General features: G+C 46.1%; 1 long non-coding RNA gene across 2 annotated transcripts; it reads right to left on the bottom strand.

The window, feature by feature from the left end:
- Positions 1-2,838: 2,838 nt before the first annotated feature.
- Positions 2,839-7,697, bottom strand: LOC104870400. 2 transcript variants are annotated; one of them, XR_782530.1, is made up of 4 exons: positions 7,620-7,697; positions 4,754-4,790; positions 4,452-4,562; positions 2,839-3,552 (listed from the first exon to the last, which is right to left on the bottom strand). It is a non-coding gene; the product is annotated as an uncharacterized LOC104870400 (long non-coding RNA). The 2 variants fall into 2 exon arrangements; XR_782528.1 differs by lacking the exon at positions 2,839-3,552 and having other exon boundaries at positions 4,308-4,562.
- Positions 7,698-12,456: the final 4,759 nt, after the last annotated feature.

Here is a 12,456-nt window from a genome sequence, read left to right as displayed (position 1 = left end):
TGTGTGAGTGTGTGTGTGTGAGTGTGTGTAATGCGCGCATGCACACATATGGGGTGAACTGCTCAAGATTTTGAAGGTGAATAAAGTAAGCAAGGAAGAACGACATTCCTTTCTGATGAGTAAAAGTTAAAAAGAGGACCAATTTGGTGAATCTACAAGTCCTTTATTTTCTAGTCTTAGACAACATGAAGCATATTTGAAACCTCAAAAATGAGAGGGGCAGATCCAAGAACTGAGTCACTTTCTAATGTCACAAAGTCACTCGCAGCACGCTTGGCGTGTAAGGCTTGAATCAGAGCTGGGCTCACAGCCCACCTTTGAGACCCCAGGCTTTAACTCCTCTGACCCTCCATATCCTAACTTATCCATGTAATTACTGAGAATTAAATTAGTATAATTATAATCCAACTATGTGGTATCCCCCACACCCTCAAACTCAGCTCTTTAAGTAATTTTCCCTTATAAACATTTCCGAGCCAGGAGTAGTGTGCACAGCTGTAACCCCAGCACTCTGAGAGGCTGAGGCAGGGGGCGCCACAAGTTCAAACCCAGCCCTGGCAACTTAAACAATTTGGTGAAACTATGTCTCAAAATAAAGGTGAAAAAGGGCTGTAGCTCCGTGTGAAGGCCCTGGCTTCAATTCTCAGTACCAAGGGGAAGAAATTTTGTCTTGATCCACTTTCCCTTTACACCTGAAAAAAAATCTAGTGATATTGTGGGCAGCAGAGGAAAATTTTCTCCCAGAAAACACAACCAAGAGAACTCACTTGTACTTGACATTTCGTTAGGCATCTCTGGGTGGAAACTTGTCACTCTACATTCTTGCTCCACCCCCAGGCCTTACCTACTTTTCTTCCTGTACACTCACCCAGTAACTCTTCCTAAATTCTTGCATTTTTAGCTCTTCAGCCCCCACCTTAAATTAACACCACATCTACCTCTGCATTTCCAAAAGCTGCCCGAGAGGCTCTTCTGTAGAAGTCATCCAGCCAAGAAACTTCATCCTCTGGCATGGCAGACAGCTACAAGATTTAGGAAATTCTGTGCACTTTTAATTTGTTTCTTTATTTATTTGCTTGCAGAATTGAAGATTGAACCCAGGACCTTCACACTGAGCTACATCCCCAACCTGGTAAAAAAAATTTTTTTTGTATTTTGAGGGTCTCACTAAATTGCTAAATTGCCCAGGCTGGGATTGAAATTGGGACACTCCTGCCTCAGCCTCCCAGAGTGGGGATCACAGGCATGTGCCACCGTACCTGACTTCCATTCTTTGACATGATTAAGCTCTGAAATCTGGCTAGTTATTCCTTTTGCTTTCTGCATGAGGAAAGAAGAGGTGCAAATATTGTTATTGCCATGATATCACTTACACCAGTACCATAAGAAAGGTCTGAAATCTGGGGGTCATGTTAGGCTTCTATTAACTTTTTCTTCTCTGCACATTGCCTGGCACCTAGTATATGCTCTAGCGGAAGCCCTCATTCTATGCTCTTCTTGGGCTGAGGTCCTTCTCTTAGTCCTAAAAACAGCAAGCACAATGCAAAGCCATGCATGCCCCTAACCTATGACATAGTAAACAAGGGTGTTTTTGTTGGGTTTTCCAAAACAGGGCCTGAGACAAGGACTTGGGCGTAGGTGATTTATTTGGAACCCAGGCAACAGGAGAAAGGAGCAGGGAGGGTAAGACAGGAGAAAGAGACGTGAGCCAACCTCAGAAGTAAAAGAGGCAGGTGAATGCTTTGGGCATCGGGGGCTCAGGATGCCAGGGCAGTAACCCTGGAGCCGTTTATTCAGGGACTTCTGAGCTTTATCGGTTGCATTTGTCTCTGTGGCATTTTAGCTCCCCTCCTGCCTACACTTCCGTGTCTGTCCCACTAGTAGTAAAGTCAGTTCTCCCCAGCGTGTCAGAGAAAGTCCTATGCAAAGAGCATCTGGTCGGGGCTTTGGACTGTGGGACCCTTGTGCACTGAAGACTTTGGCCATTGTCACCACTGAACAGGGATGGATGCAGGGAGATGGGGCAGGGGAGATTAGCGTCTATACCAAAGGTAATGCTAACTGGGCTATGAAAATGTGTGTGACTGTGATCACAAGCACATACTCTACATTAGACTGCTGGAGTTCCCAGGGACCATCTCCATCCTCACAAGTATCTAGAGAAGTGATGCTTTCCTTCATCTACAAACAAGAAAACTAAAAGGTGTGCAACTAAGGTCACTTAGCCACCAAGCAAAAAATCAAACCAAACACACCCCTTTGTGCACAAGATGGAAAGGGGGAGGCAATCACAATCTTACAATAGAGGACGACCCTCTTGCAGAGTACTGCAACCCAGGGGAACCAAACGTTCCCTCAAAATATCTCCAGGGCTGCTGTGTGTCAGCAGTCTGTCCTCGCTTCCTCCCTCACTCATTAAGCTCAGAGCCCCAGCCCACCTCGGCTACTTGCAACACCTGCAGCAAAGCAGCTGCTATTTACTCTTGCCCCGGTGGGACTCAGCCCTCAACGCTGCTGGGGGCCCAGCCTGGCAGGCAGACAGACTGAGGACTGCAAGCTAGGGAGTCGGGGAGCTGGGGAATTAGAGAACAACTTTGCTAAGCTGTGGGCAGCTCCATATTTGTCTTGCTCAGCTGTACACACACACACACACACACACACACACACACACACACACACACAGAGGCCATCTGCCTAACCAGCCCGTGCTCCTAGAGTAATGAAGCAGCCCTCACTGGATGCAGCATTTGCAACTCGCCCCTGAGTTGGTGACTACACAGATCACAAGAAACCTTCTGCTGGACCAGACCCCAGACTAGTAGACTTCATTTTATTGGATGCTTCTCTGTTTTTCTGTTACTTTCTTTTGTCAAGGGTATTTTTATGACTCATCTGCCAGCTTTTGTTCTCCTAAGTCATCTGATTTCCATTTAGATTTTGCCCCCGCTTCAAGATGTGTTTTCTTGGAGAGCCATTTTAGTTGGTCTTAGCTGGTCTGCTACAAGCTCTCCCTGAGGTTTTATGTTGCCACTTGTTTTATCAGTGCTGGGTGTTTGAGACAGATTTGATCCAACCGGGTCTGCTTTTTTCTCCTGTCCTTTCTTCTATTTCCTCACTCCCCTATTAAGTTTGGCAATCAACTGACTTTAAATCTTCCTGGCTACTTTACTTGGATGGATTTTTTTTTCCAGCTGAGTTTTACTGCTTAAGTTTTTATTTCTCAATATGGTTTGTTCCTATCTTGCTTTTGGACATCGCCGAAGAGTGCTGACTTTTCAGCCTCCCAGTAAGAGCTTTTACAAGTACAGTGACTGTGTGTCCTCATTTGTTTCGACTGCCCCTGTCTGGCCTGAAGTTCTGGCGTGCAATCCAAGTGTCCTTTGGAAGAGGTCCCAGTTGGGTGACACAGCGCGGTCACCTTTTCTGAAAGGGTGCTGTGCTACTTGCATGAGCATGCTGGGATTTCTTACTTGGGTCTCCTCCAGGACAGAAGACCCTATGTGGCTTTCTGGGTTTGAACTCAGAAAAGTTCTTTGTTTTTCTTGTCGTTTCCTGAGGATATAAGTTAGGGTCAAGTTGTTGATTTACTTTGTAGTTAAATTTAAACTTGTGATTGGCCCCCACGTAGAGAATACCTACAGAAAATAACAGCAGACTAGAGGGAGGCGATGGGAAAGGGAGGAGAGAAGTAAAGCATCACCCCTGTGAATTTATTTAGACTCATGGTATGAAATTGATGTCGCAAAGGGCAAGGTTCTGTTTCCATATTTTCCATGAAACTAGAGACCTTCCAGGGCCCCTCTTGAGCTCCTGTATTGAAAAGGGCTTTGGAAGGTTGACATGGGTTTGATTCCAGTTTCAACACCTAAGAATGACCCAATCTCAGACAAATTACTTCTCACGTTTCTTCTACCACTTGAAAATTAGGGTAACGAATATTTGATCTTTTGGAATGTTGTGAGGCTTACCTAAAGATAACATGTAGAACTACAGAGAGGCCCAGTTTCCCAACATCATAATGTACTAAATACCACTGAACTGTAGGCTTTAAAATGGTGAGCCTTATGTTTGTTGAATTTCACACACACAAAAAAAAGTTACCATATGTGAAAAGTTGTAATGCACAGCAGGTGCTGAGCAGTTCATGGCCCTTTTGTTATTAGCAAAAGGTCAAGGGCCTTTCTGACAATTTCCAGTGGGGCCTGACTGTCTCCGGGCCAGCCCTGCCTTCCAGCCTGGGTACTGAACAGCTCCAGATGCTGCTGTCAGCACTGCTGAACAAGCGAATGCCGCCCCCTGTCGTCGCGTGCTGCTCAAACCCTCAATTTACAAATAGGACGGTTTTCTCCAGAATTCCCGGAGGGGACATGGAAGGGAAACGTTCACAGGTTCCACTCTTGGAGAATCGGATGCCAGAAGTCTTCCCTGGGACCCCTCACTTTCGCTTTTACCTATATCCTTGGGTGAACTTTATGCGCGTCCAGATGTGGGAACTGTGTTAGACACTTCTTTTGCCATGGGATGCTTTCCTCTGAACGAGACTTCAGTGGTCGCTGTGAAAACTGACAGCAAATTCTTTAAGAACCTGATAATAATGCCTTGTCTCTGCACAGCTCACCAGGGCACTTTATAATTGTTCAGTCCTCACAGCAGTGCTCTCCGGTTGGCCACACGGGACTGACTGTCCTCATCTTACTAGTATGGAAATTGAGGTGCAGAGTCACCCGTATAGAACCAGAGCCTGAGTACTAACCTGCTGCTTTCATCCACTGGCTGAGACTTTCTGTCTTCTGAAAAGAAAATTATTCTCATTATTTGTCACACACACCCTTTCTACCTTCTTTCTCCTTTTAGAGATTATTATTATGGTCCGTTCTATCTTTTTATTTTCTCCTTGAGGAATTGGCTTCTTTCTCAAGCATCCACATTGGACCCTCTTCATTTAGAATCCATTTTCCCCTAACAGAGCGTGGCAAGAAGGGGGGTGGGTATACGGCTGACCACGCCTCCCTTCCACAGAAATTTACGGGGTTGTGGAGAGACAAGAGGGCAGCTTAGTTCACTGAGACTCCAGAGAAATGGGGCACAGAAGCACAAGTGTGCATGTGTGCAAAGTTATGAAACACTCTCACGTATTCACAGAAAAGATACAAAAGGAGCTTCGCATTTGGATAGGGTGATAGCCACCCAAGTTTGCCCAGGCCAGAGATTCACAGGAAACAAGACTTTTGGTTTGTACACTAGGAAAGTGGCAGACACACAGAGCTGCGTGAGTCTCCCTCCCTGTGGGCAGTGGTGGGGCAGGACCAGGCCATCTCCTTCCTCCTGTGCCCTCTCCACACTTCAGGGAGTCATGAAAGTTGTCCTAAATGTAAACTTTGAGTCTAGCTGTCCAGTCTGGGTTCAATACCAGGCCCCCTTCACAAGATTCCGACTCTGGGCATTCGTTGCACATCCAGGAAAACAGTATCCGTGCCAATAACTACCTCTGCACAATCCAGAGAACTAAGTGCATGAATGTTTTCAGAATATTACGTGGCCCATACAGGTACTCAAAAGTGATGGGTGTCATCATATTTCTGTGCAATTGGAACAGCACTGATTGTATCATGGAAACCCAAAAGTTGATTTCAAAGAAATAAGATGTGAAAAAGGAGGGCTGAGAGTATAGTTCAGTGGTAAAGTATGCATCAGGCCTTTGGTTCCATCCCTAGCACTGCCCAAAGAACAAATGAAAAAAAGAAAGACTGCAATCTTAGTACTCTGGGAGGCTGAGGCAGGAGAATTGCAACTTCAAGCCCAGGCTGGCAACTTAGTGACATAGCTACATCCTGTCTGAAAATTTTATTTTACATAATTTTATAAGGTACTAGGTGTAACTCAGTGCATAGGCCCTGGCTCCAGTCCCCAGTAGTGGGGAAGAAAAAAAGAAAAGGAAAATTGTTCAGTAGCCTAACACCATTCTTACATCTTTGCTACACATATGCCTCTGCATAATCCTCTGAGCAGTGTTTCCACAGTGTTTCGCTTCTGCTCTATTAAACGAGCATTTTAAATCAGGTTTCACTGTGGCGTTTTTATATCTGCCTACAACCTGCTTCCAACATCTCCATCCCTCAGTCCCCTCAGGGTCCTCTCCTGAGTATGTTTAACTTCATTCTGTCTCATTTCTCAAAATACAAAGCAGCAGAGCCTCTCTCTTTGTCCGGTGGAGAAACCAGTCTAGGCCCCCGCATTCTTCTTACTCCCTTATTTAAACAGCATCTGTCTTCCTTAGTCAATAGGATGGGATGTTTGGCCAAGACAAGCAAAATTTCACTGACTTAACTGTGGCTGTAGCAGTTTCTTTGTCCTGAAACCTGTTTCTCACCCCGAGGTGCTTTGAGCATGACCCAGCTGGGAGACAATAAACTCATTCACGCCCTAGGTTGTGTTTGCCCTTCCATTGTCCAGGAAGATGACCAGTGTGTTTAGCCCAGGGTCCTGCAGCAAGCTTGTTGGGAAGGATGGCCAGTGTGAAGGCCAGAAATGTGGGAGGATGGCTTCTCCTGTATTTCCACAAACATTCCCACCTCCTAGACTCGCAAAATTTTCAATGGGACCAAGGAATTTAAAATTAGGAAAGTGTAACTATCTATTCAACCTAACAAACATTTACTCTTCCTAATGGCACTGCAAACAGAACTGTATTTCCTGGATTTGCTTCTGCTTCATACATAGGCTGATTTTTAAGGCAGAATCTGTTACATTCTTGGGCTCTCAAAAAGACATGGTCTTGTGGGTTTTATTTTAAAGCCAATATAAACACCACCTGTGCACACTGCCTCAATTTTTTTTTTCCTTCCCTTTTCATTAACTTGCTTTAACTGCTGCTAAGGAGAGGGCAACAGGGCTGAATAGTTGAGAATTCCAATTTCAGAAAAGACTGAAATCATGGCCTGGCCAGGCACCATCAGACAGGCTCTCTGACCTTGCTGGTCTGTGGTTGCCTCGATTGTAATAATATTGCTATTTTATTTTACAGGGCTTCCAAAAGAACAAATAATGTGATAAATGTAGAAGCTTAAAACCATGCTTGGCACACAATAAAGCAGTACTCTCAGCTGCAAGTGTGTACAGATTTCTAGCAGAGCGGAATGGGGCCCTGGGAACGCATAACCATCTAGGGTGCCTCTGCCCAGCGCCCCAACTCCTTCCTGCTAACTGACTTCATCCTTTGTGAGAACTTCCGTGGTACGGCTGCCAAGCCCAGCACAGGCAAGTTCACTGGCTCATGCCTGCCCAATCAAATCATTCTCCTAGATTTTATATAAAATAAACAGAAGAAATTTGTATTTTTATATTACACCCTTTGTGATGCAGGGTCTTGCTGAATTGCTCAGGTTGCCCTTGACCTCAGCCTCCCAAGTGGCTGGGATCACAGGCAGGGGCCACCGAACCAGGCTGTTCCCCTGGACTCTACCAAGAGATGATCTGATCATGACGATGAGAGAGGCGATGAGAATGTCAGACCCTTACAGTGCTTACCTCGTTCCGGGCCCATTTCTAAGCCCTGGACCCAGACACGTGATAACTCATTTGACCCCCATAACCCACAAGGGGGGAGATGCTGTGATTACCTCCTGTTTTCAGATGAGAAACGGAGGCTCAAAGAGACGGAGTGGCCGGCTCATGATCTCACAGCTGGTCAGGCAGAAGCGCGGGAGAGCCCTTTCTTCTTTGAGGCACTTTACCCATTTAATACCGCCCCTCTCTGTTGCTGTCACAGAGGTAAATGAGGGTGTGTCAAGGGATGGTGGCCCTTGCTGGTGATGGGAGCCTAGATCTATGTGAGTCAAGTCTGTGGGCTGCCTTCTTGCCCAGCTGCATGGAAAGAGGCCACCTGCAACAGGAGCAGAACCTGCTAAAGGACAGGGTCAGGCAGATGTATGAGGAGAGCAAAAGAAGGAGCCAGAAAGGAAGGGAGAGAGAGAAGCTTGATGAGATTGCGTCTGAGTTCCTGAAGCTGGTGCCTAAGGTCAGCTCTGCCTCAGGCTTCTCAGTTTTGTGAGATCATGAATTGTCCTGACCTCCTTTTATTTGTTTTTTTGTTTTTGGTACCAGGGATCGAACTCGGGTCCTTGCACTTGTGAGGAAGGCGGCGGAACCACTGAGCTAAAACCCTGGCTCCTGACCTCCTTTTTAAAATCCGGTTTTATTCAAATTAGTCCCTCGTAAACAAAGATTTCCTGATGAATTTATGTAACAAGACCTAAGTTTTATTTTCTGTTGCGATATAATGCACATCACACAAAATTTGCAACACTGTGCAACTCCCACACTGCCCATTATCACCCCGGAAGGAGACTCTATGCCTTAAACAGTAACGCGCCATAACTCACTCCCCACAGCCCTGGAAGCTTCTCATCTCCTTCCAGTTCCTCTGGATATTTCACACAGGTGCAATCACATCAGTGCGTGCCTGACTTGGGTAGGCTTCTTTCCCTTGCTATGTTTCTGAGGCTCATCCATGTGTGGCCTTCCATGCCCAGCTTCTGTCACTTGGCCCGGTGTTTCCAAGGATTGTCCCTGTGTCAGGGCTCCATTGCAATGCTGAAAAGGAGCCCGTTGCATGGATGCACCACATTCTGTTTATCCACTTGGCCTTTTGTGGACACAGGGGTTGTTTATTTCTTTGGGCGATTCGGAATGGCGCAGTGAACGTTCATGCACAAATCAGTGTTCAAACGCCCGTTTTCCCCCCTTTTGGGTCTGTGGCCGGGAGTGGAATTGCTGCCTCAGACGCTAACCCTTTAATCCACTGAAGAACCGCCAAGTTTTCCACAGTGGGCGTACTGTTTTACACTCCCATTCGCAGTATAGAGACAGAGCTATTTTTAGGTATACGAAAAGTTTCTTTAAAGACTTTGTGGGTTTACTGGTGCGAGCAGATTCACAGAAGCACACTGGATGTGTAGTCCGGTGTTTCGTGTTTGAACGTGGCCCCCACAATGCGCTCACCCACGCTTCGTAGGTGGTACAGAAGTAGAAAAAGGACGCGGCCACACAAGCCTGTGATCCCAGTACTGTGACAAGAGAGGATCACAAGCGCCAGCCCATTCTGGCCAACTGAGCAACTCAGTAAGGTCCTATCCCAAAACAAAAATTAAAAAGGGGTAAGGATGTAGCTCTGTGTGAAGGTCCTGGGTTCAGTCTTCAGTATTGTGAAAAATAAAATATAAAAGAAGAACAAGATTCACTTGAAATTTTAAGAAACATGAGATATAATAGAAGCTCTCATTAAATGATCACCTTTTAGGTAAAAATTGTTTCATAAAGGCAATTTCATATGATATCACCTGACACGAATAGTCACAGAGGGTTAATTTGTGGGTTTTAAGTCTTCAACAGTAATTTGTGGGTTTTAAGTCTTCAACGGTATGCTACCTTTATATAATTTTGCAGCCTAATACACACGAGTTAAGAACACATGTAGGCTGAAGTAAGCAATATTTGCAGGAGGGGCACCCAAAACATGCTAGATACGGTCCGAAGTGAATACAGACCCATAACCCTGCCCTGTCTAGGACAAATCTGAAGCAGGAAGCTCAGTCCCCAAGAATATTCATGAGTGACCACAAGAGAAATGTGCTGAAAATTTAAAGTGTTTATCTCTAGGCCATTGGATTAGGGGGAAACTTTTACAAAATCCTCTTCTTTATATTCGGTTAAATTCACTGTTTTCCAGTACATACCTGTACTACTTTAAGAGGAAAAAAAACCAGATACGGTTTTACACCCCTCCCTCTGGAGAATTTTGGTGCCATCTGGGGACATTTTTTGTTGTCATAACTGGAGGGTTAGTTTCACTCCAGCAAGCAAAAGTCTAAAATCAATTTGGAGCACAGATAAATGAACATTTTATAACATTATTATAATCAGCTTTTATAACTACACAAGAGGAAATGTTAGGAGTATATTTGTTGTCCTTTGTTTTGTTCAGCCCAATACAATTGCCATGTTGTTAATCTTGAACACTCTTCTAAAGTGTCTCCTGGAAATGGCATCGGAACATCCCAATTTTCAACATTTGCTTTTATTGTTTACGTTTACTCACTGTCTCATATCTTCTACTGATGATTTTTGTGAGTTTTTGCTTTGGAGAATGTGTTTATTCCAGTTAAAGGCCTTAGAAGAAGAAAGACTGTGTAGGCCACAATTAATGAAAAACCAGCTCTGGGAAATTATGCTTTATTTGGTTTCTCAAATTCCTTTTCCTTGAGGGGGAAAAAGCAATTCAGAAGTTCAGGAAGTACAGGTTGGATGGCTTACTATTGTGTAAGTGTGTCTGAAGCAAAGCTTTCTTCCTGTAGCCATACTGCTCATGGAGCGACCACTGTTGCCAGGCACTGGACTGGACACGCTTGCTCCTCGTACAGTGCAACCCCTCATGTCACAGGTGAAGAGTTGAAGTCTTTATCAACTTTTGGGGGGGAGGTACTGGGGAATGAACCCAGGGCCTTTGACTCTCACTAGATTGCTAAGTTGCCCGCGCTTTCTGCCTCAGCCCCCCAGAGTGGTAGGATTACAGGTATGCCCAGCTTCGTCAACTTCATTTTTTCTTTCATAAAGTGTTCAAAACATGAGAAACAAGTTCTTTAGAAACAAGAGGTGCAACTAGGCAGACAAATAGCAAAGAAGAACCATGCCTGCTCTCTGCCCACCCCACTGTAGCTTGGTGGCTAGGAACAGAAACATCAAACAAGAGCCTCTTCTGAAGATACGCCCACCGGGGACTTGTGGGAGGCCTGTTGTCAAGGATGGAAGGGAGATCAGGGCTGGGTCTGGAACCACAGAGGAGAGCTCAGAGAAATACCACATAGGGGATTGGCCCCTTCCCTTAGAAGAATCACCTCGGCAACCTCCAATGATCCTTCAAACACCTGACTGAAGATCTGGGCACCTGTGGATACTTTTCTCCACTCTGATATGTGGACTTGAAGGTTGACTACTCTGCAGAGCAGGGCCTCTGTGCTATCCCAGGAGAAGACTGACATCACCTATAGAAGACATCTCCTGAGGCCTCTGAGCGAGTCAAAGATGATAGCCCCTGGAGGAGCTCTTGCCTTCACTAGGCTAGCAGTATCCTCCTTTGGCATGCCCTCGTCCTTCATGGGCCGGAGTAGTATAGACAGATGAGCTAGGTGGAAATATTATAGGCAGTCAGATAGGGCTAAATCCTGGAGAGGGCCAGGACAAAGGTGAAACACACCACAGCTGCACATCTGCTGAAAACCAGGCCTCAAGATGGAGACGAGATGACCAGACCCACATACTTCTTCCAAGATCTGGGCTTAGTGAAGTATACGTAGGCATTGCCCACCCTGGGGGTGACCAGAGACCTCTGGACCCACCGCATCCTAGGAGAACCCTTGTTCTTTCCATCCACACTTGTTATGTGACTTCTTTCGCAATTGGACTGCCATTTCTTAAGTGACTATACTCATAACCTTATTGGGTGTTCATGGCTATGGCCCACGTGGGTTTCACCCTATAAAACTTCTCTGTAAAGTGGGGTCCTTGGCTCCCCACTAGGGACCCCTCCTGCCCCTCAGGAGCTTTCCTATCAATAAATATCTTCCATTCTTCGATTTCTAAAGAACAAGAACTTGGCGTATCATACCGCTAACAGGTTGGGAGCTATATTTCAGATATTCCCACAACAGGAGAGTAACAAAGGCTTTTTCCTAACCATGGATATCACCTAAGGCATATTGAAGCCTCCCATGTCCACAATGGTCAACTGGTCCAGCATGACTGAAGTCAGGCCGGTGAGCAGGGCAGTCCCAGACCTAACTACGGCTTGACAGTGGTTTTTATCCTAGGCTCCTCTGAACTGGGTTGAGGGGGAGGGGAAGATGGCAGGAAAGTTGGGGGCAGCAGTTTGGCTGGACCCCTCACTGTGATACTCTAGGTGAAGGAAAGAGCACACAGCAGGACTGTTCAAGCCCCATTCCCCTTCCCAGGACCTTGATGGAAGCTTCTGGTGTGCTCAAAGGAGGGAGGGGATGCCACAGCAGGGGTGAGATCTATGTGCAGAGGGTCTTGACCCCACCCAGGAAAGGTGCATTTTAATTGGTTTCCAAAAGTTCAAACTCTGCAGGAGCACAGTTTTGGCATCTGGTCAGCAACAAGAAGGGGCACCGAGGCTTGGTCCCCAAACATAAGCAGCCCAGAGCCCTGACCTGGAGGGGCCCAAACATCAGAGGTGAGCGGGAACTTGGAGAGCAAGGAGAAGCTCTCACTCCACCCAGCCCTACCTTCACACTCACACGTGCCACCCAGTAGAAAGTCCGAAGAGGGGCAGGAAGTGGCCTAGGCAACACCCATCACCAACTCCATCCACACTGCCCTCGCTCTGCAACAGCTCAAGACAGAAACAGACTTGGGACCTGGCAAAGGTTAGACTGGACCCTA

This window comes from Fukomys damarensis, unplaced genomic scaffold (assembly GCF_012274545.1).
Source record: "Fukomys damarensis isolate Sample0158 unplaced genomic scaffold, DMR_v1.0_HiC HiC_scaffold_28, whole genome shotgun sequence".
Taxonomy (NCBI): Eukaryota; Metazoa; Chordata; class Mammalia; order Rodentia; family Bathyergidae; genus Fukomys; species Fukomys damarensis.
This window is presented reverse-complemented; position numbering and strand designations above follow the sequence as displayed.